The 21,101-nt window shown below is 36.4% G+C and overlaps 1 protein-coding gene across 2 annotated transcripts in view; it reads left to right on the top strand.

Annotated features, from left to right (window-relative positions):
• The first annotated feature begins 351 nt into the window (after positions 1-351).
• Positions 352-21,101, top strand: part of ACKR2 (atypical chemokine receptor 2) — a 44,537-nt gene continuing 23,787 nt past the window's right edge. Inside the window, exon 1 of one of the 2 annotated variants that reach the window (XM_074197842.1) lies at positions 352-582. The gene's annotated coding sequence lies outside the window, so the exon portion shown is untranslated. Of the gene's footprint in view, positions 587-21,101 lie in introns of both variants that reach the window. The other variant, XM_074197841.1, reaches the window with a different exon arrangement.

Raw genomic sequence — 21,101 nt, 5'->3', positions numbered from 1 at the left:
AATCCTTATGAAGAGAGTCTTGAAGAACTTAACATATCAGAACTGGAAAGGATATCAAATGTAGAATTTCTGAGCTGGAAGAAGCATCTAGCCCAGTTTGGTCCCAGAGTCTATGGTAAGATTTATACTGGTCTAAGTGACTTTAGCTGAAAGGATGGGGATTAGTCCATCTAGGCTATGATATCTACCAAGAACATGTTTTCTGGTCAGTTTTGCTTTAAGGAAAATTTGAGGTCATTTGATTTTAATTTTAAGGTCATTTGAGTTTGACTCAGCTTTTAATTTAAGCCAATATTCCAGTTGTTTTGAAACCTAGGCAGACAGGAGGGGAAAATTATGTTTTCCTATTCTGAAACAGGATGCAGACAGCATGACCTTTCCCGGGTCATTCTCCATCAGGACAGAGAACAGAGGAGTGGTATTCCATTGCCCATCTTGTATCCCTCCAGACCCATTTTCTTAAGAAGAGAATTCCTGAGCAAGGCACAGAGGGTCTGACCTCTGCCAGAAGAGAACTGACCCAAGAGCTGGCAGGAAGTTCATGGTCAAGGAAGGCAGTTTTCTTCACGGACCAGAGAATCAGTAGGTATGCCCTTGTCATCTCCAGGGTGCTTGCCTTCAAGGGGTAGGCACCTACTATTGTGGAGGTCTAAACAGAGCTCTAGATTTTAAAGCAGAGGGTCTGAGTCTGGTTCTTACTATCTCTGGTTTTAAGCAAATTCCATTTTGTTTCTAAGCTTCAATTTCCTGCTTTGTTAAATGACTAATATTAGATTTGGTGGTCTCTAACATCCTTCTAATTCAAAATCTCATGATATGTAGCAGGTCTCATTGGCTTGGTGTGTACTAATTAGTAATAACAATTAGCATTTATACAAGACTTTAAGGTTTACAGTGTGCTTTTCAGATGTTATCTCATTTGTTTTTCACAACAACAGTGGGAAGCAGATGTGAGTCCTTGTTTTATAGTTGAGGACACTGAGGCAGACTGTTAAGTGACTTACCCAGGTTCACACAAGTGTCTAAACTCTTAAACCCAGTGATATTAGATTTGAACTCAGATCTTCTTGTTTCTAGAGTTTCATCTAAATTAATACCTGAGGGCTTGCAGGGGTGTGCTGGTAAATGTTTAACATCTAGCTCTTTGAAAAAAAATGTACACAGGATATTATTAACATTTTCTCCATCACTTTCTTAAGTATAGACAAAAAAAATCTCAAAAAACAACAAAAAAACCCCAATCAATCAAGCCTGATTCATAGTCTTTGCCGATTTGAGATATAAATGTTCACATTGAAAATTTTTCAGTTGCCTTTCAGAATTTAGTTTAAGCTGGCTCCCTGGTACCCTGGTACCGTTATCCACAGGTGTCCCCCCACCCCTAACCAGTTCTCAAACTAGTTGATACATTTTTTCAATATGATCACATTTATACCTCAGAAATTGGCAAAGATTACAAATGAGATTTGATTTATTAGGGTTTTTTTGGTTGTCTAAATTTAAGAAGGTGATAGAAAACTATTCATGATTAAACTTAAAAAGATGGTGATGGAGAAAATGTTAATCATTAAATGTGTGGCAAATCTTCAGCCCCTCACCTTTAAGTAGAGCCTCTCCATCATCCTAAAGATAGGGAGGCACCCTCATTCATGCCTACTCTCCCCCATCTCCTCAATTAACAAGACAGGTACTGTTCTGAGTCCAGGTTTCTTTCTCCTGTGTCTTGGTCCGTGGAAAGATCTCAGAAGCCAGTTACTATGACATGAATATTCAGTTCAGTTTCATAGCTATATCCATATCTATATATCTATAACTATATCCATCTCTCTCTATATATATCTGGCTATCTGTCTATCTATCTATCTATCTATCTATCTATCTATCTATCTATCTATCTGTCTATCTATCTATCTATCTACCTATATGCTCCCCAGTTGAGGAGGTACAAAGTATTTTCTCTTAGGGAGCTCACATAAGGGGTCATAAGGTAAAGGGCATCATTACAATATTATTCAATAAGTGCCCTAGGAAGGAGAAGCACTTTGATGGATTAAGTCTGGGGTGGGGGCGGGGGGGAGTAAGGGAAGTTCTGTGAGATCTTATTCCCTGGATAGTCCAGAATCCTAGGAGTGACATTTGAGTAGAGTCTTTAAAATATAGGCAAGAATTTGGGGAAAGGAGATAGGGGCACATTCCAGGAATAGGAAGCAGCAAAAACAAATAAGAGAAGCAGGAAAACTTGGGATGAATCCTACTCATCCAGTTTGCCTAGAGCATAGTATATAGACTAGGTGAAAAAATTTGAGTCAGGGTTGAAAAGGAAGGGTGGAAGGGTGGGACAGCCTGTGAAGGGCTAGCAATTAGGAACTGACTCAGAAGGGAGTTTTGAACTGGAGAGTGACAGGGGAAAAAAAAAAATCTGTGTATAATTAATTAATATGATAGCTGTTGAGAGCTACCATAGAGCAGAGAGAAGTAAAATAATAGCAGTATTACCATCCATTCCAGGTCTATCCAAGTTGTAATAATACACAATTACGTGGGGCTTTTATGATTTACAAAGTTCCCTGAAAGATACTACTGTTTTTATCCTCATTGTGCAGATAAAAATTGAGACTTTGAGATGGTTAATTTACTTGCCTAAGTTCACACCGTTTGCTAGGGCAAATTCTTGAATTCAAAACCAGATCTCCTGACTCAGTTCTTTCACTAATGTATTATAATGGACAGTGTCTGACTTGGTGGCATGAAGCAGTTAGTTCAAATACTGCCTTTGATATGTATTAGCTGTGTGACCCTTGGCAAGTCACTTAACCACCTTCAGTCTCAGCCTAGTCATCTAAAAAATGGAAACAATAACACCTCTAGCTGGCAGTTCTCAAAGTGTGGTCTGACAACCCCCTGGGAATCTCCAAGATTCTTTGGGGGAAGTCAAACTTAATTTCATAATAATACTAAAAAATTTAAATCTCTAATATGATAGCTATCAAGAGATGTAAACAGTGGCATGCTAGAGTTGGCTTAGACTGTCTTTTGAACTGATTGTTAATTTTTTTAACTTTTAAATTTATTTATTTTGAATTTTACAATTTTCCCCCATTCGTGTTTCCCTCCCCCCACCCCCCCACCCCAGAAGGCAGTTTGTTAGTCTTTCATTGTTTCTATGGTATATACATTGATCTAAGTTGAGTGTGTTGAGAGGGAAATCATATCCTTAAGGAAGAAAAATAAAGTATAGAGATAGCAAAATTATATAATAGGATAATTTTTTTTTTAAATTTAAAGGTAATAAATAGTCTTTGGTCTTTGTTTAAACCCCACAGTTCTTTAGTTGAATACAGATGGTATTCTCCATCACAGATACTCAAAAATTGTACCTAATTGTTGTACTAATGGAATAAGCAAATCTATTAAGGTTGATCATCTCCCCCCATATTGCTGTTAGGGTGTACAATGTTTTTCTGGTTCTGTTCATCTCATTCACCCTGATTGTTAATTTTTTTTTAAGGTTTTTTGCAAGGCAAATGGGGTTAAGTGGCTTGCCCAAGGCCACACAGCTAGGTAATTATTATATGTCTGAGGCTGGATTTGAACTCAGGTACTCCTGATTCCAGGGCCGGTGCTCTATCCATTGCACCACCTAGCCCCCCCCCTCGTTAATGTTTTTTAAAAAATTATTTAGTGTTTTGTTTTCCCCTAGTTACATGTAAAAACAATTTTTGTATTCTTTTTTTAAAACTTTGAGTTACAAATTCTCAACTTTCCTCCCACCCCATCCCTCTCATTGAGAAAACAAGCAATTTGATATGGGTTATAAATGTGTAGTCATTTATTTATTTTGTTGTTGTTGTTTTTAGATTTTTCAAGGCAATGGGGTTAAGTGGCTTGCCCAAGGCCACACAGCTAGGTAATTATTAAGTGTCTGAGGTCAGATTTGAACCCAGGTACTCCTGACTCCAAGGCCAGTGTATCCACTGTGCCACCTAGCCACCCCAATGTGTAGTCATTTAAAACATTTCCATAATAGTCTGGATATGAAAGAAAACATAGACTCTCTCCAGAAAAAAAGAAACCTCAAGAAAAATAAACTAAAAGAAAAGGTATGCTTCAATCTGTTTTTAGACACCATCAACTCTCAGGGGATGGATTGCATTCTTCAACTTAAGTCCTTCAGAATTAACTCAAAATCTTATAAAAAATGAATATTTAAAACTTCTTTGCATGTAATTGGAAAAATAAATAAATAAATAGGTTTATTTTAAAAAATAAAAACTTAACTGTGGCTATTTTAAAAAAAAGTCCTTCAGAGTTGTCTTGGCTCACAGTATTGCTGAGGAAAACTAAGTCATTCATGGTCGATCATTCTACATTATTGTTTTTACTTTGTACACAGTACTTTGCATTAGCTGATTGAATCTTTTCAGATTTTTCTGAGAGCATCCTGCTAATCATTTCTTATAGAAGAATGACATTTCATTATAATCACATTCCACAATTTGTTCAACCAGTTCCCAATTAATGGGCAGTTCCTCAATTTCTAAATTCTTGACACAAGAAAAGAGCTGCTACAAATATTTTTTGTATTTTGTTTTTTTGTTTTTCATCTCTTTTGGAATACAGACCTAGTAGTGGCATGGTTTTATAGGCCTTTGGGCATAGTTCCAAATTGCTTTACAGAATGGTTGAATTAGTTCACAAGTCTACCAATAATGCCTCATTTCCCATACATTCCCTCCAATATTTATCATTTCCCTCTTTTTTGGCCTATTTGCCAATCTAATAGGTATAAGGTAGAATTTCAAAATTGTTTTAACTTGCATTTATCCAGTTTATAGTGAGTTAGAACTTTTTTGATGACTTCATCTGAAAACTGTTCATATCTTTTGATCATTTATCAATTGGAGAATTGATTGTTAAATTTTTAATTTGAATATAGATGTACCTCAGAAATGCTTCAAAGCAGGACTTGATTTATTGTTTTGTTGATTTTCTGTTTTTAAGAATGTGATGAAGAAAATCTTAATGGTGCAGATTTCACTTTAAAGTGTGTTGTGAATGTATTTTTTCTGGAGAGTAAATTGCTAACTATCTAACAGCACAATCATATATAAATAAAATTTTGGGGGAATCTGCAATCATTTTTAATATTAATATTTTTTCAATTACATGTAAAGAAAAATATTCATTTTTTTAAAATGTTGAGTTCCACATTTTTCTTCCTCCCTCCCTTCCCTCCCAAGCAATCTGATATAGGTTATATCTGTACAATTAAACTGCAATCTTTTTTAGACAATAAAATTTGAGAATTTGTTCTCATATTTGTCTTATAGCCTTATTGTGAAATTCAGTTGAGATCATTATATGCAAAGCATTTTGCATATTTTAGAGTGCTGTATAAATGTCAGTTATTATTATAGTAACTCACAGTTAGCAGTGGAGGAGGGCTTCTAGAGATGAAGGAAGAGGGATGGAGAGACAGATCTTTGAAATTCCCACTAGGTGGACCTCTTCATAAGATTGATAAAAATAAATAAGTAAATAAATGTATATAGCATGGCTAGTGGCTCATCTATAAAATGCGATAGTAAGGGAAATTTTTTAAAAATAATTAATTTGCATAATAATAAAAATGAGATTTTGCTCTTCTCTACACCTAGGATCCTGAGGTGCTATGTTTGAGAACTAGGCTTAGAATCAGAAGACCTGCGTTGAAATCTCTATTCTGACTCATAACTAGCAGTGATACCTTGGCTAAATCACTTCTTTCTTTACCTTAGGGAATTTCCATGGATTATACTATTCAGTTTAGTCCAACTGAAGTTCAGTCATGTCCAACTCCCCATGACCCCATTTGGTGTTTTCTTGCTAAAGATGTTGGAATGCTTTGCCCTTTTATTCTCCAGCTCATTTTACAAATAAGAAAACTGAGGTAACCAGGATTAAGTGACTTGCTCAGGGTCACACAGCTAGTAAGTGTCTGAGGTCAGATTTGATCTCAGGAAGATAAGTCTTCTTGACTCCAGACTTGGTGATTCTGTGCATTGTGAGAAAATTATATGAACTTTCTAAATAACTGTTAAGACATGGTGCTATGTGCAGAAGTAAGATGGACTTTGGAAATTACTCCCATGATGATAAATAATGCAATCAGTCCTATCATTTCTGGAATATTGGTTCAAATCCTAGCTCAGATTAAGCAATATTTAATCCCTTGAAATTTTCGAATTGGATAAAAGAATGGGACTCTCATAAACACTGGACCTAAGGTCTAGTCTGATCCTTCTACTTGTTAGTTATGTTATGCAAGTCCCTTCCCCTCTCCTGGTCTCAATTTCTACCTTTTCAAAATGTATATCATTAGATTATCTCTAAAGTCCCTTCTACCCATACAGTCTGTTTTAAGGGTCTTCCCAATTTAGATATTCCCCTCTTTGTGTTCTAAAGGCACTTTCTACTACTGATAATTGATAATTTTGTGACTAGAGCTTCACAGGGATGGCATTTCTAAGCAGTACGGGATGAAGAGAAGGGGTAGATGATCTCTAGACCAGTATGATGTTTTATATAAAAACAAAATTACATCATTTGAGCTTTAGACTGGGGTGTAACCCCAATTTATTTTGTGATATTGAGCATATTATTTAAACTTTTCAAGATAAATTAATGTTGGGGGAGTTGAGGTCTAAAAAAGGAATAATTCTTGTCCTCCCCAATTTGGATGGGAAGTGAAGAGGGTGTGCTATGTTCAAATGACATCATAAATTTGGGAAATGGGTAGACATGAGTGTGTAGGATAAAGTTTTGGATAGTATAAAGAGTTACCTTCATCATTACTGTCTTCTAATATAAACTCAATTAAAAGGAAAAAAATTGTAACCAAGTATAAGGTTGATGTTAATGCCCTCTTGATAGGCTTGTATATAAAACAAAAGCCCTATTTTTAAGGTGCTTTAATGTTCGAAAAACCCTTTTCCCATAATAGTCCAAGGACAAATGGGACATAAATGTTATTAACCTCATTTGTTTTTTCCACATCCTGTGATTTCATTTGTATACAGAACTCTCAGTGAAGAAATAACCCTTGGGAGGACAAGTTATCACAGGTTGGGCAACTTGGGAAGGTTATCCCAGATTCTGAGAGGGTAGATAACAGAGTCAGGATCCCCCCAGTCTGTTTCTATCAAATCCTTGTCTTCTTGAATCCCAGACTGGCTTGTTATCCACTATGCTGAGGTGTAAATGCTCATAAAATTTAAACACATTTTTGGTGTTCAGCCCACTTTGTCTCTTTTTGTCCCTTTCAATGTGGCAAAGCACATCTCAACACATCATGGATTAGAATCACACTCTCAGGGGCGGCTAGGTGGGGCAGTGGATAATAGGGCACCGGCCCTGGAGTCAGGAGGACCTGAATTTAAATCTGGCCTCAGATACTTAATAATTACCTAGCTGTGTGGCCTTGGGCAAACCACTTAACCCCACTGCCTTGCAAAAAACTAAAAACAAACAAACAAACAAACAAATAATAAATAAATAAATAAATAAAAAGAATCACAGACTCTCAGAGCTGAAAGGGACCTCTGGGGTCATCCAGTCCCCCAGTCCCTTCTATCCCATATTTTTACAGGAATGTTGTTTACACATCCATGGCCAAGGCTCATTCAGCTCCTCCTTAAAAACTGGTAGTGAAAGAGGACTCATTACCTATTTAAAATAAGCTCCTTCTTCCTTTGGACTACTCTGATTATTAGGAAGTTTTCTCTTATATTGGACTAAAATCTGCCCCTCTACAACTCCCCCAACCTAAATGCTTTTAGTTCTACCAAATAGAGAAGTTCTAATTGTCTTTTCCATAACTGCCCTTCAAAGGTTTGTTAAACAAATGCATGATAAATCTAATGATCTTTTCCATGATAGCCCTTCACATTTTTTTTAAAGTTTTTTTCTTTTTTTTGTAAGGCAAACGGGGTTAAGTGGCTTGCCCAAGGCCACACAGCTAGGTAATAAGTGTCTGAGACCGGATTTGAACCCAGGTACTCCTGACTCCAGGGCTGGTGCTCTATCCACTGCGCCACCTAGCCGCCCCTGCCCTTCACATTTTTAATACAATAGAATGCTGAAATATTCATAATGTCACAACAAACCTTGACCTTAACAGAACAAATTTTAGAAACAGCTGTTTGTGAGGGTGGGGTGAGGAGAAAGGGCTCAACTAAAGGCAATACAGAGATGAGGCAAGAGCCAAGACCAGATCAATAAGTGGGTCAAAGGTACCAACTTCCAAATACCCACACTTACCAAAGAATTCTAGGATTCAGAGTTAGAGGCTACTAAAGAACTTGGAAAATCATAAAGTGCTCTAAAATGGGTTGTTAGTCTAGCATATGGTTTATACAGAGTGTTCCAAAAGTCTTAGTGCATGAAGATTTTGGAGGACATTCTATTTACACACATGATCTCATTGGATCCTCACAATAGCCCTGTGGGGGGACTACTTCAGGAATCACTAGGAGAGGAACATGTTTATGGGGAGAAGAGATATTTCCTGTCTCCAAGGCCACTTTCCTCCACTCCTGCCATGTTTCTTCTGCAGGGAGGACTATAGGGAATTGTCTCATAGGAGCCCTTTATTTGTAAAATGAGGAAACTGAGTCTTAGAAAAAGGTAAAGGGACTTAACCAAAACCAAAACTGCAATTTGAACCCAGCTATTCTTCCTCTGAATCTTTCTACTGCTTTCCCTGCCTGAAATTTCATAACTTTGAAACTCCTTGAGGGCAGTAAGAGTTTTCCCCTTTGAGCTCTTCCACAGAGGAATATAATAAATCACAGGTCAGAGAATCACAGACACAAGTATGAAGTCCAACACCTTTCTGAAATGGGATAACCACTAAAATCTCTTTAATATGTCATCATCTAGTTATAAACCCAGGCACCTATTCTAGGTGTTGGTTTATGGGGAATCCCTAGAAAGATAGGGTGGGAGCATCCTAAGATAAGATTCCTTAAATGGGAACTCTAGGAAGTGTGATATGGGACAGATGTGGTTAGGTCAAGAGTCCTCGTGGCTCCTTATTATCTCTAGGATAAGTTTCTTAGCTAGGCATTTTTTTGGGAAGGAGTAGAAATTGAGGTTAAGTGACTTGTCCAGAGGTACACAGCTGGTAAGTGTTTGAGGTCAGATTTGAACTCAGGTCCTCCTGACTCCAGGGCCTGTGCTCTATCTACTGTGCCACCTAACTGCCCCTAAGGAACTTAAAGTCCACAAATTCCAACCTAATTTGCTTATGTGCTGGTCCCTGAATTCAGTTTTCCACCTCTAGCCTCTGCCCCTTAGGATAATCTGTCCTCCATCTCTAGGATGAAAATCCCTAGTCTTAATTTTCTCTTCTTGTTCAAATTATCTTGAATAGATTTATCTGTTTATATATATCCCCCAATAGAATATAAGCTCCAGGGACTTTTTCATTTCTTTATCTTTTTATCACCATTACTGAGCATGATACAGTGTATAGTAGGTCCTCAATAAAGTATTTCTTAATTTGAATTGGATTAACATAGAATCAAGAGACCTCAATTCAAATGACACCCTGGACATAGCAGTATGACATGGGCAAGTTACTTTCCCGCTCTGAGACTTAATTTCCTCCTCCATGATACAAAAACTGCTCACAGGACCGTTAGGAAGAAAGAGATTTGCAAACCTCAAGAACTACAGAATGCTTATGCTAAAGATCCCACTGAGGGGTAGAACTGATGAAAGAAGAACTCGTCCTGTCTTCAGAGTTTAAGCCTTTTCAAATATTAGCACTTTAAGGAATAGTCTACTCTTTTGTAGAAACAGTGGTATCTGGATAAATATTTGCCAAGTTCACAGATAAATTCAAGGTCCTGGTTCTGTTTACCATTCTCCTTAAACTGGAAAGGCAGAGGCAAAGGGTAATGTTTGTATGGCCCTCTAACAGAGGAGAAAATTGAGAAGCAAAACGGTACAAGGATAAAAGTTTCAGACTCAGAGCGGAGGATCTCTGTGAGTGTGGTGTGGGGAAATGAGGGGTCTAAAGGAAGTGGATAAAAACTAGAGTATTGGGTCAATCCAACTCAGCAAAAATTTATGTACTGCAGGGATATAAGAGTAACACCTATGTGACATGTTTTCGGTGTCACACCTGACTTGGGTCATGAACATTTTCTCTCTCTCTGGGCTAGCTTGTCACCTCAACCTCCCTTCCTATGGTCAGATCTAGGTTCCCAGGTGAGGACTATCACCCCAACTATATGTTAAACTCTTTTGGGATACTAGGGCAACCCTATTATGTAAGAGTTGTGGTTAACACTTTATCTCTTGACGTCCCACTACTATTTTCCTAGTCATAAAAAAATCATTCATTCAAATAACACTAATAACTTTTTTAAAATTTTTTATTTATTAATGGAATGGGATTAAGTGACCTGCCCCTGGTCACCCCGCTAGGTAATTATTAAGTGCCTGAGGCCAAATTTGAACTCAGGTCCTCCTGACTCCAGGGCAGGTACTCTATCCACTGAGCCACCTAGCTGCCCCTGACATTAAACATTTTTATAAAAAATTATTTTATTTTTAATCTATTTTATTTTATTTTTCTATTTACATATAAAAGTAGATTTCAACATTCATCCATTTGGAAGCTTTTGAGTTCCACATTTTTCTGCCATCTTCCCTTCCTTTCTCCGTCCCCATGACAGCAACCAATCTGTTATAGGTTATACTTGTTCAGTCTTGTTTAACATATTTCCCTATTAGTCATGTTGTGAAAAGGAAATTAGAGCTAAGAGGAAAAACATGAGAAAGAAAGAAAAAACATAAAAGAAAATTTTAAAAGTTTTATTTTTCCAATTATATGAAAAGATAGTTTTCAACATTCATTTTTGTGAAGTTTCCTCTCTCCCACCAATTCCTCCAACTATCCTAAGATAGCAAGTAATCTGATTTGATTATACATATACAATCATGTCACACATATTTCCATATTAATCATGCTGTGAAAGAAGATTCAGAACAAAAAGAAAAAAATCACAAGAAGGAAAAGGCAAAAAACAAATTTAAAAAGGTATAATTGGAATGCTTTTGGATCTGTGTTCAGATTCCATAGTTCTTTCTCTGGATGTGATGGCATTTTCTATCTCAGGTCTTTTAAAATTGTCTTTGATTGCTATGTTGCCGAGAAGAGCTAAATCTGTCATAGCTGATCATCCCACAATATATTAACTTTTTTAATTAAAAATTTTCAATTGTGAAGGATTTAATTTTTCTCCTCACCACCTTCCCCTGGCCCTTGAAAAGGACAACTTCTACAACAAATAAGCACAGTTATGCAAAGCAAATTCCCACATCGGACTTGTCCAAAAATTTATGTCCATTCAGCATATTACTCTTTCCCTTCTGTGTCAGGAAGTAGATAGCATTCTTCATTATCAGTCCTTCATTCAAAATGATTAATCACATTACTAATAAATTTTTTTTTTTAGTTTTTGCAAGGCAAATGGGGTTAAATGGCTTGCCCAAGTCCATACAGCTAGGTAATTATTAAATGTCTGAGGTCAGATTTGAATTCAGGTACTCCTGACTCCAGGGCCAGTGCTCTATCCACTGTGCCACCTAAATGCCCCTGGAGTTTTTTTTTAAGAATAATTTTATTTATTTTGAGTTTTACAAATTTTCCCTCATTCTTGCTTCCTTTCCCCCACCCTCCACAGAAGGCATTCTGTTAGTCTTTACTTTAGTTCCATGTTATACATTGATCTCAGTTGAATGTGATGACAGACAGATCATATCCTTAAGGAAGAACAATAAAGTATGAGATGGTAAAATTACATAATAATGTAATAGATTTTTCCCCCCTAATGTAATGGTAATAGTCTGGTCTTTGTTCAAAGTCCATAATTCTTTCTCTGGATACAGATGGTATTCTCCATTGCAGATAGCCCAAAATTGTCCCTGGTTGTTGCACTGATGGAATGAATGAGTCCATCGAGGTTGACCATTGCCCCCCTAATCAGAGTTTTTAAGTTCTTAAAAATTGTTTTGATATTATAGTATAAGTTGTTCTGCTTACTTAACTCTGCATTACTTCATAAAAGTCTTCCAAGATTTCTTTTTGGGTTTTTTTGGTTTTTTTTTTATTTTGCAAGGCAATAGGGTTAAGTGACTTGTCCAGGGGCACACAGTGAAATAATTTTTAAGTGGCTGAGGTCATATTTGAATTCAGGACCTTCTAATTCCAGGACTGGTGCTCTATCCCCTGCATCACCTACCTGGCCCCATCTTCCACGATTTCTTTTTAAGATTAACCTGCATCCTTTCTTACTGCACATTGCATTTATAAACCATAATTTGTTCAACCATTCCCCAAGTGATGGACACCTCTTTTGTTTTCAGTTCTTTGCCACTATAAAAAAAAACCAACTGTGATAAATGTTTTTGTAAAAATGGACTCTTTTATTCTTTCTTTTAAGTCTTTAGGCACAAAGTCAAAGAGTATGTACAGTTTAGTAACTTTAAAATGGTAACAGAACTAGGACCTTGACAAAGTTACTAAATGGGTTCAAATAGCTTTCCAGAATTGCTCCACCAATGTATTAGAGTACTTGTTTTCTTTCAACTTTCCCAACATTTACCATTGTCCATGAGGCCTTTTATAACCTGGCCCCTTCCTACCTTTCTAGTCTTCTTTTTCTTCAATCCTCTCCATGTTCTCTGCCATCCAATGACAATGGCCTCCTTGCTTTTTCTGACACATGACACTTCCATTTCCCAATTTTAGGCACTTTCACTGACTATCCTACACCTGGAATGTTCTCCTCTGCTGGATTCTCTTGCTTCCTGTAAGCCTTACTAATGTCCCACCTACTGCAAGAAGCCCTTTATAATGACAGCAATTTATGAAGATGGTGGCTTCAGACAAGCCTGGGAAGATTTATGTCAACTGATGCCAACTGAAGTGAACAAAATTGGGAGAAAAATTGATTTAATAACAGTACTGTAAATACTAGCATCTTTGAAAGACTTATTATCTGATCAACACAATGACCAACCACAATTCCAGAGACTCATGATTAAATATGATGCCCACCTGAGAGGGTATCTGAAGATAGTGCAGATAGAGAGCTCAGAGTACAGACTGAAATGTTTGTATTGAACACTATAGAAAATTATTTTCCTTGACTAACATGCTTGTTACAGAAGTTTACTTTTTCTTTCATTCTCAATGTGGTAAGGGGTGGGGGGAGCTAAAAGAAGGTAGAAGGGAAAGGAGAACTTTTACTAATTGAAAAAACCTGAATAAATTTCTTGAATTTCTTGGAAATAAGACCTTTATCATAGAAATTGCTACAAAGATTGTTTCCCTTCTACCCTTAGCTGCATTGCATTTGTTTGTGCAAATTTTTTTAATTTAAAAATCCTTATACAATCAAAAATATTCCTTTTATCTTCCATGATTCTCTTGGTTCCTTGTCTGGTCAACAACTCTTCCCCTAGTCATAGATCTGATTTTTGCATCTTGGCAGATCAGCTTTCAAGAATTTTTTACAATTTTTTACAATTTTACAATTATTTTATTTTTAATTTATTATTTTATTTTTCCAATTACAACTTATGAAATTTTTTCAACATTCAACCTCTTGCATATTTATAAGTTACACATTTTTCTACCACCCTCCCTTCTCACCCCTTTCCCCTCAGTGGCAAACAGTCTAGTAAAAATTGTACTATACAGTTGTGTTTAACATGTTTACATTTTAGTCATTTTGTGTACAAGGAATTAGGACTAAGGCAAAAGTACGTTTTTAAAAAATGAACCTGGCATCCATTCAGATTCTGTGGGAGTTTTTTTGGTTTGTTTGTTTGTTTTTCCTTTTCCTCTGGATGAAAATGGCATTGTCTATAACAGGTCTCCCAAGGTTGTCTTAGCACTCTGAACTGCTGAGAGGAGCTGCATCCATCATCGTTGGTCAATTCACAATGTTGTTAATATGTACAATGTTCTCTTGGTTCTACTCTCTTTATTCAGCATCAGTTCATGTAATTCTTTCTATGCTTCTCTAAAGTCTAACCACTCATGGCCTTCTTATAGAGCAATAGTACTCTATGACATTCATATATCACAACTTGTTCAGTCATTTCCCCAACTGATGGGCATCACATCAGTTTCCAATTCTTTGCCACTACAAAAAAAGAGTTGCTATAAATATTTTTGAACATATAGGACTTTTCCCTTTTTAAAATTTCTTTTGGATATAGTTCTAGTAATGTATTGCTGGGTCAGAGGGTATGATCAGTTTTATTGCTGTTTTTATTGCTCCATATTGCTCTCCAGAAAGGTTGGATCAGTTCACAATTCCATCAATAGTGCATTAATGTCCCAATCTTCCCACAACCTCTCCAACATTGATCATTTCCCCTTTTGATCATCTTAGTCAATCTGATAGATATGAAGTGGTATCTCATAGTTGTTTTAATTTGCATTTCTCTAATCAATAATGATTTGGAGCATTTTTTTTTTTTAGGTTTTTGCAAGGTAAACGGGGTTACATGGCTTGCCCAAGGCCACACAGCTAGGTAATTATTAAGTATCTGAGACTGGATTTGAACCCAGGTACTCCTGACTCCAAGGCTGGTGCTCTATCCACTGTGCCACCTAGCCACCCCTAAAGTAGTTCACATTACAAAAGAAAACAAATGAAACAAATAAAAATAAAAATTTTAAAAGAATGCTTCAATTTGCATTCAGAGTTCATCAGTTCACTCTCTGGAGGTGGATAGTGTCTTTCATTATGGGTCCTTTGGAAATGTTTTGATCAGAGTAATTAAGTCTAGGTGATCATGTTTACAATGTTGCTATTACTATGTATGTCCAGTGTTCTGGTTCTCCCTCACTTTACTTTGCATGGGTTCACATGAGTTTTTTTAGGTCTTTCTTGAAATCATCCTGCTTCCTTTTCTTTCATTTTTCTCCCTAATTTTTCCCCCTCTATCACTCTTATTTGATTTTGAAAAATCAATATGTTTAGCTCCTCCAGAAATTATTTTTGGACTTGTGTTCAATTTACATTTTTTTACTTGAGGCTTTGCTTGTTTTCTTCTAAGTTTGTGACTTGAGCTTCCCTGTCAATACATTAGCTTTTTATAGTCACGTTTTATTTTTGTTTGCTCATTTTTCTACCTTATTTCCTGATTTGGAATTTTATTGTAATGTTGGACTCTGTTCCCAGTATGGGAGGTGGGTGGTAGAAGCTCAAGTTATCTCAAGTTTCAGCCTTTTTTGAATTGCTATTTGAATCTGGGAGTTTGGAAATTTTCAATGTTTACAACATAGTGTGATCTGAAAAGTCATTGCTCTATTTGGTTCTTACCTACCCTTCCCCTGCTTTTCTAGTTCTCCTATGATTAGAAGCATTACTTATTCATCAACTTTCCTGGTCCCTGGGGACTGGGAGAGATACTACCAATCAGGGCTCCCACTCCTTAAGCAAAAGTGTTCTTCTCAGCCCTTGAGCTATGACCGGGAAGTGAGTATAGGCAATAGAATTGTCAAACAGTAAGGGATCTTGCAGCCAGTACTAAGTTCAAGGCACCCCTCCAATCTCTTTCTAACCAGTTACCTTCTCTACCTTGAGCGCTCTAGAAGCTACCATTTCTGCTTTTGTCACCACCACCACCTAAACCTATCACTGTTGTTTCATCCAAAGGGACTTCAGTCCAACCTCCTCTCGTGTCACAGAACTCTCTTTCCAACCTCCTGTGTTGTTCTGGGTTGGAAGAATGTCTCACTCTGAACTTTTTGTTGACTCTATCACTTCAGAATTTGATTTTAAAATTGTTGCCCCAGTTTTAAGATTCTTAAAACAACTAAAAAATCTACCTTTTTACAACATGGAAACAAAGTAAAGACTGACAGATTGCTTTCTGTGGGGGGTTGGGGGAAAAATTGTAAAACTCAAATAATATCTTTAATAAAAATAAATTTAAAAAAATCTACCTTTTCCCCTTCTTTTTCTCCCTATCTAATCAGAGATAACAATAGAGAGTAGCCAGACAAATTCACCTCAACTCCAATGAGTGGTACTTTTTCCAGTCAATCAACTTCTTCCAATTCAGCAGCTGAAACCTTCAGTTATTGACTTTCCTGTTATATATGGGTTTTTTTAGATTTTTTCAAGGCAACTGGGGTTATGTGGTTTGCCGAAGGCCACACAGCTAGGTAATTATTAAATGTCTGAGACTGGATTTGAACCCAGGTCCTCATGACTCCAGGGCTGGTGCTTTGTCCACTGCGCCACCTAGCCGCCCCTCCTGCTATATTTTTGAATCCTTTTTGCTGTCTAATAGCTTCAATATCTTATAGTTATTTGATTCCCCTGCTGGAATTTTCCCCTTTCAGTGGCTCAAGTTAAAAACCTACTGGTCCTCAGTCACCTTTATTTGTTACAAAACCAAAAGTCCTTATTTAATCTTCCCAAAGTCCACAGTTATGTTATTGACTACTTTCTGAGTTTTAATCTCTCAAGCTCTAAAAAAATAAAATATCTTAAGAGCTTATACAAATGAATTTAGGGACTGCAATCCCCTGTAGTCCTTTTCTGGACGTATTTCTATTCAGTCCTCCTACTAATCTGACTTTCCTCAAATTTTTAACCTGAAAATTATGATTATTAACCCTTGAAGTTTTTCAGATTTTTTTATAAACAAGTTTTTTTCCCCTTTTCAGAATCAAAATGTTTACTTGCAAAAGGGACAAGTTGGTTTAATACTTTTTCTTTACCCAACAGCTTGTTTTCTGCCCCTTACAACAAACATCTTACATATGAAAGGAGCAATCCCTTAGACAGAAATGAAAAAGACCCACCTTTACATTTCTGTAAAGCCTGAAGGTTTGCAGTTAGCTATGGGGTATGTAGTAGGAGGGTTTTTATTTGCATTTCACAAAGAAAGAAACTGAGGTTAGTTTAAAAGGGAAAGTGATTTGTTTAAGTTCATAGTAAGAATTAGACATTGTTTAGGAGTTTCTTTCCCTTATCTCCCACTTCAGTCCTGTAACCATTTGGATCTTATCTTGGTAAAGGGTGTTAGGTGTTGGTCTAATCTAAGTTTTTTCCCAATTAACTTCCAATTATCCCAGCAGTTTTTATCAAAGAGGGAGTTTTTATCCCAATAGCTGGACTCTTTGGGTTTATCAAATAGCAGATTACTATAATCGTCTCCCTCCTGCTTTTGCACCTAGTCTATTCCACTGGTCCACCACTCTGTTTCTTAGCCAATACCAGTTTTTATGACTGATGTTTTATAATATAATTTTAGATCAGGTAGGGCTAAGCCACCTTCTTTTGCACTTTTTTTCATTAAGCTCCTGGAAATTCTTGATTTTTTATTTCTCCACATGAATTTACTTACAATGTTTTCTAACTTATTAAAGTAAATTTTTTAGGAATTTTGATTTGTAGGGCACTAAACAGGTAGTTTAGCTTTGGTAGAATTGTCATTTTTATTATATTAGCTCTACCTATCCATGAGCAGTTGATATTTGCCCAGTTATTTAAATCTGATTTAATTCGTTTGAGAAGTATTTTATAATTGTTTTCAAAAAGTTTCTGAGAATGTCTTGGCAAATAGACTCCCAGGTATTTTATATTGTCTGACGTTACTTTGAATGGGTTTTCTCTTTCTAGCTCTTCCTGCTGTATCTTGCTAGACATATATAGAAAAGTTGAGGATTTATGAGGGTTTATTTTATAACCTGCAACTTTGCTAAAATTGCTAATTGTTTCCAGTAGTTTTTTGGATGATTTCTTGGGATTCTCTAGGTAGACTATCATGTCATCTGCATAGAGTGAGAGTTTTGTCTCTTCCTTCCCAATTCTAATTCCTTCAATTTCTTTTTCTTCTCTAATTGCTGAAGCTAACATTTCTATTATGATATTGAATAGTAGTGGTGATAATGGGCACCCTTGTTTCACCCCTGTTCTTATTGGGAATGCTTCTAGCCTCTCCCCATTGAATATAATGCTTGTTGATGCTTTCAGATAGATACTGCTAATTATTTTAAGGAACAGTCCATTTATTCTTTACACTCTCTAGTGTTTTTAGTAGGAATGGATGCTGTATTTTGTCCAAAGCTTTTTCAGCATCTATTGATATGATCATATCATTTCTGATAGGTTTGTTGTTGATATAATTGAGTATACTAACAGTTTTCCTAATATTGAACCAACTGGGAAAAATCCTACTTGCTCATAATGTATTATCCTAGTGATAACTTGTTGTAATCATTTTGCTAAGATTTTATTTAAGATTTTTGCATCTATATTCATCAGGAAGATAGGTCTATAATTTTCTTTCTCTGTTTTAACTCTTCCTGGTTTAGGTAACAGCACCATATTGGTTTCATAGAAAGAGTTAGGCAGAGTTCCATCTTTCCCTATTTTTCCAAAGAGTTTATATAGAATTGGAACCAATTGTTCCTTATATGTTTCATAGAATTCACTTGTGAATCCATCAGGCCCTGGATATTTTTTTCTTAGGGAGTTCAATGATGGCTTGTTGAATTTCTTTTTCTGAGACTTTATCTCCTATTTAAAAATAAAACTCTTTGATCATCATTTAATTTTTTTTTTTTTTTTAGGTTTTTGCAAGGCAAATGGGGTTAAGCAGGTTGCCCAAGGCCACACAGCTAGGTAATTATTAAGTGTCTGAGACCTGATTTGAACCCAGGTACTCCTGACTCCAGGGGGTGCTTTATCCACAACACCACTACACCACCCCCATCCTTTAATTCTTAACCCTGCTAGTCTAAAAAGTTGTCAACAGCTAGCCCAGGTCATGAACTCTGATTTTACTTGACTCTGATATTATCTTAATCCTGCCAATAAAGGTTTTTTGATCTATCTTGCACTGTTACTGTTTTCCTCTCTTGCCTTCCTTCTGAAGCCCATGTATTCCATTCCTTTATGTTTCATTCTTTTCACCTACCAACATTGCTCAAGGTCTTGACTGAACTTTATTAGGGACCTCAGATTCTAGATGAAACCTTGGGAACCAATTCCATTCAAGAGGAGCAACATTTTCTGTGAACCCCCTTCCCCCTCCTCCCAGGTCAAAAAAACCTGTCAAATATGGTGGATTTCGCTATGGTGAAGGTAGTATGATATATAGGAGAGATTGCCAGACTTGACTCAAGCTAGTTTCGTGGTTCAGGTTTGATATTGGAATGAAATGAGACACTCTTAGATCATCCATCTGTTAGCAAAAGGAAGGTTACTTAGACATAGCACTACAGAAAATTTGAAAATGATACATCGCTTCAGTTGGGCATAGCTTCCCTCTCCTTATGTTGGCCATGCTGGTATATAGGTCAGAAGTCAGAGAGAATTTCCTGACTCTATATGTATTGACTTTTGTAATTAGGACAGTAGGAAGCTATTATCAAAAGCCTTACTATTCTGAGACAATTAAGTCTCAAGTTTGGGCTCAATGGTGCTTAAGGTTAAAACTAGCTTTACCTGCCTGGAGTAGGACTCAGTCTAGATTACATGGCAGAGCCCTGAGAGATATTGTTTCTATCATACCCACTTTCTTGCTGTCAGTATCGTAAGATGTTCTAGTGGATTTTCCACCACTTGCATGACTATGGACCTGTGACTGAAAACTCTAATCCGGAGAATGCAGTCTTGTGGAGGAAGGCTTATTGTAAATAAAACAATAATAGAAATAATAAGAAAGAAAAAAAAAGACAATGGGCAATGTTTTAACCCCAAAAGGAATATGAAGGATTTTAATGGTCAGTGATATCATATTTTTTAAAGTTCATATTGGGTTTTCTACTCAATCAATGATGAGCCCAGACAACACCAGGAACCTTAGGGTCACAGGGCAGATGATTACAATTTTGACACAGTCATCAATCTTCATTATTTATCTAGAGTATGATACCTAGGAGGCCATTCTTTTGTGTAAAGTCTGTTTTGGTACTAGATAAATAAAAATAATTGCCAGGGACCATTATCTTTTAACGTTCCCTGATTCACCAGCCAGACTGAAAACCCCTTTGAGAGGAAATTTTCAAATAATAGCTGTCATTTATGTAGAACTTTTTCAAAGTGCTTTAAATATATTATTTCATTTTAAATATCAATACTGTACTTAAAGTTTTATGCTCAAGTCTTCCAGAAATGTTTATTTAAGTTAGCATTATTCTAATATCTACAAATTTCAGTCTAGAGACATGTGTTTAATCCACATCTGGTTTAGTCCAGCCATGACCTTGGATATGACTCACTACCCCCCCCCCCCATTTAAGATAATATTTACAGACATTGTGAACAAGGAAAAAAGATCATAGAATGCTAAACTGCTGTTAACCTGCAGGTCAGCTCCTTCTCTGATCATTCCTTTCAAGTGTCCTCATGGAGTAAACAAAAGGACCTCTTCCCTGTGATCAATATTTTATTCCTTCCTCTTCACCTAGGCAAAGGGGCCTGCACTATTAGATTCCTTTCTATTATATTACAGACTAGACTTGGAGTCAACTTCTGCCTCATAGAACCTGCATTCTTCGACTTCTATGCTTTTTCTTAGAATGTTATTTCTGTCTAAAATACCTACCTTTTTTTTTTTTAGCATTTCTGTCATCTAAAATCCTACCCAAGCTTCAAAGACCAATTGACCAAAGACCAAAGACATAAAGTCAATAATGCAAATACATACAAAACAATTGAATACAAGTTGTTTGGGAAGGAATGAAAAGTCAAATTGGTGAGTGAATCAGGAAAGGCTCCAAGCAATCAATGTAATTAATCATAATAATCTTGAGAAAAAATAAAGACTATATCATCAAGTTATTAAATACAGAAAATAGATGTGAAAAAATATGGTTTTCATTTATGTAAAAAAAATAGAACTAGAAATATCTATCACTGTATGTTTTTTTGTGGGGCAATGAGGGTAAGTGACTTGCTCAAGATCACACAGCTAGTGAGTATTAAGGGTCTGAAGCTGGATTTGAACTCAGGTCCTCCTGACTCTAGGGCCAGTACTCTATCAACTGTGCCACCTACCTTTCCCAATCA

This window comes from Macrotis lagotis, chromosome 8 (genome assembly GCF_037893015.1).
Source record: "Macrotis lagotis isolate mMagLag1 chromosome 8, bilby.v1.9.chrom.fasta, whole genome shotgun sequence".
In the NCBI taxonomy this organism is placed as follows: domain Eukaryota; kingdom Metazoa; phylum Chordata; class Mammalia; order Peramelemorphia; family Peramelidae; genus Macrotis; species Macrotis lagotis.
Note: the sequence above shows the minus strand (reverse complement) of the source record. Positions and strands in the feature narration are given on the sequence as shown.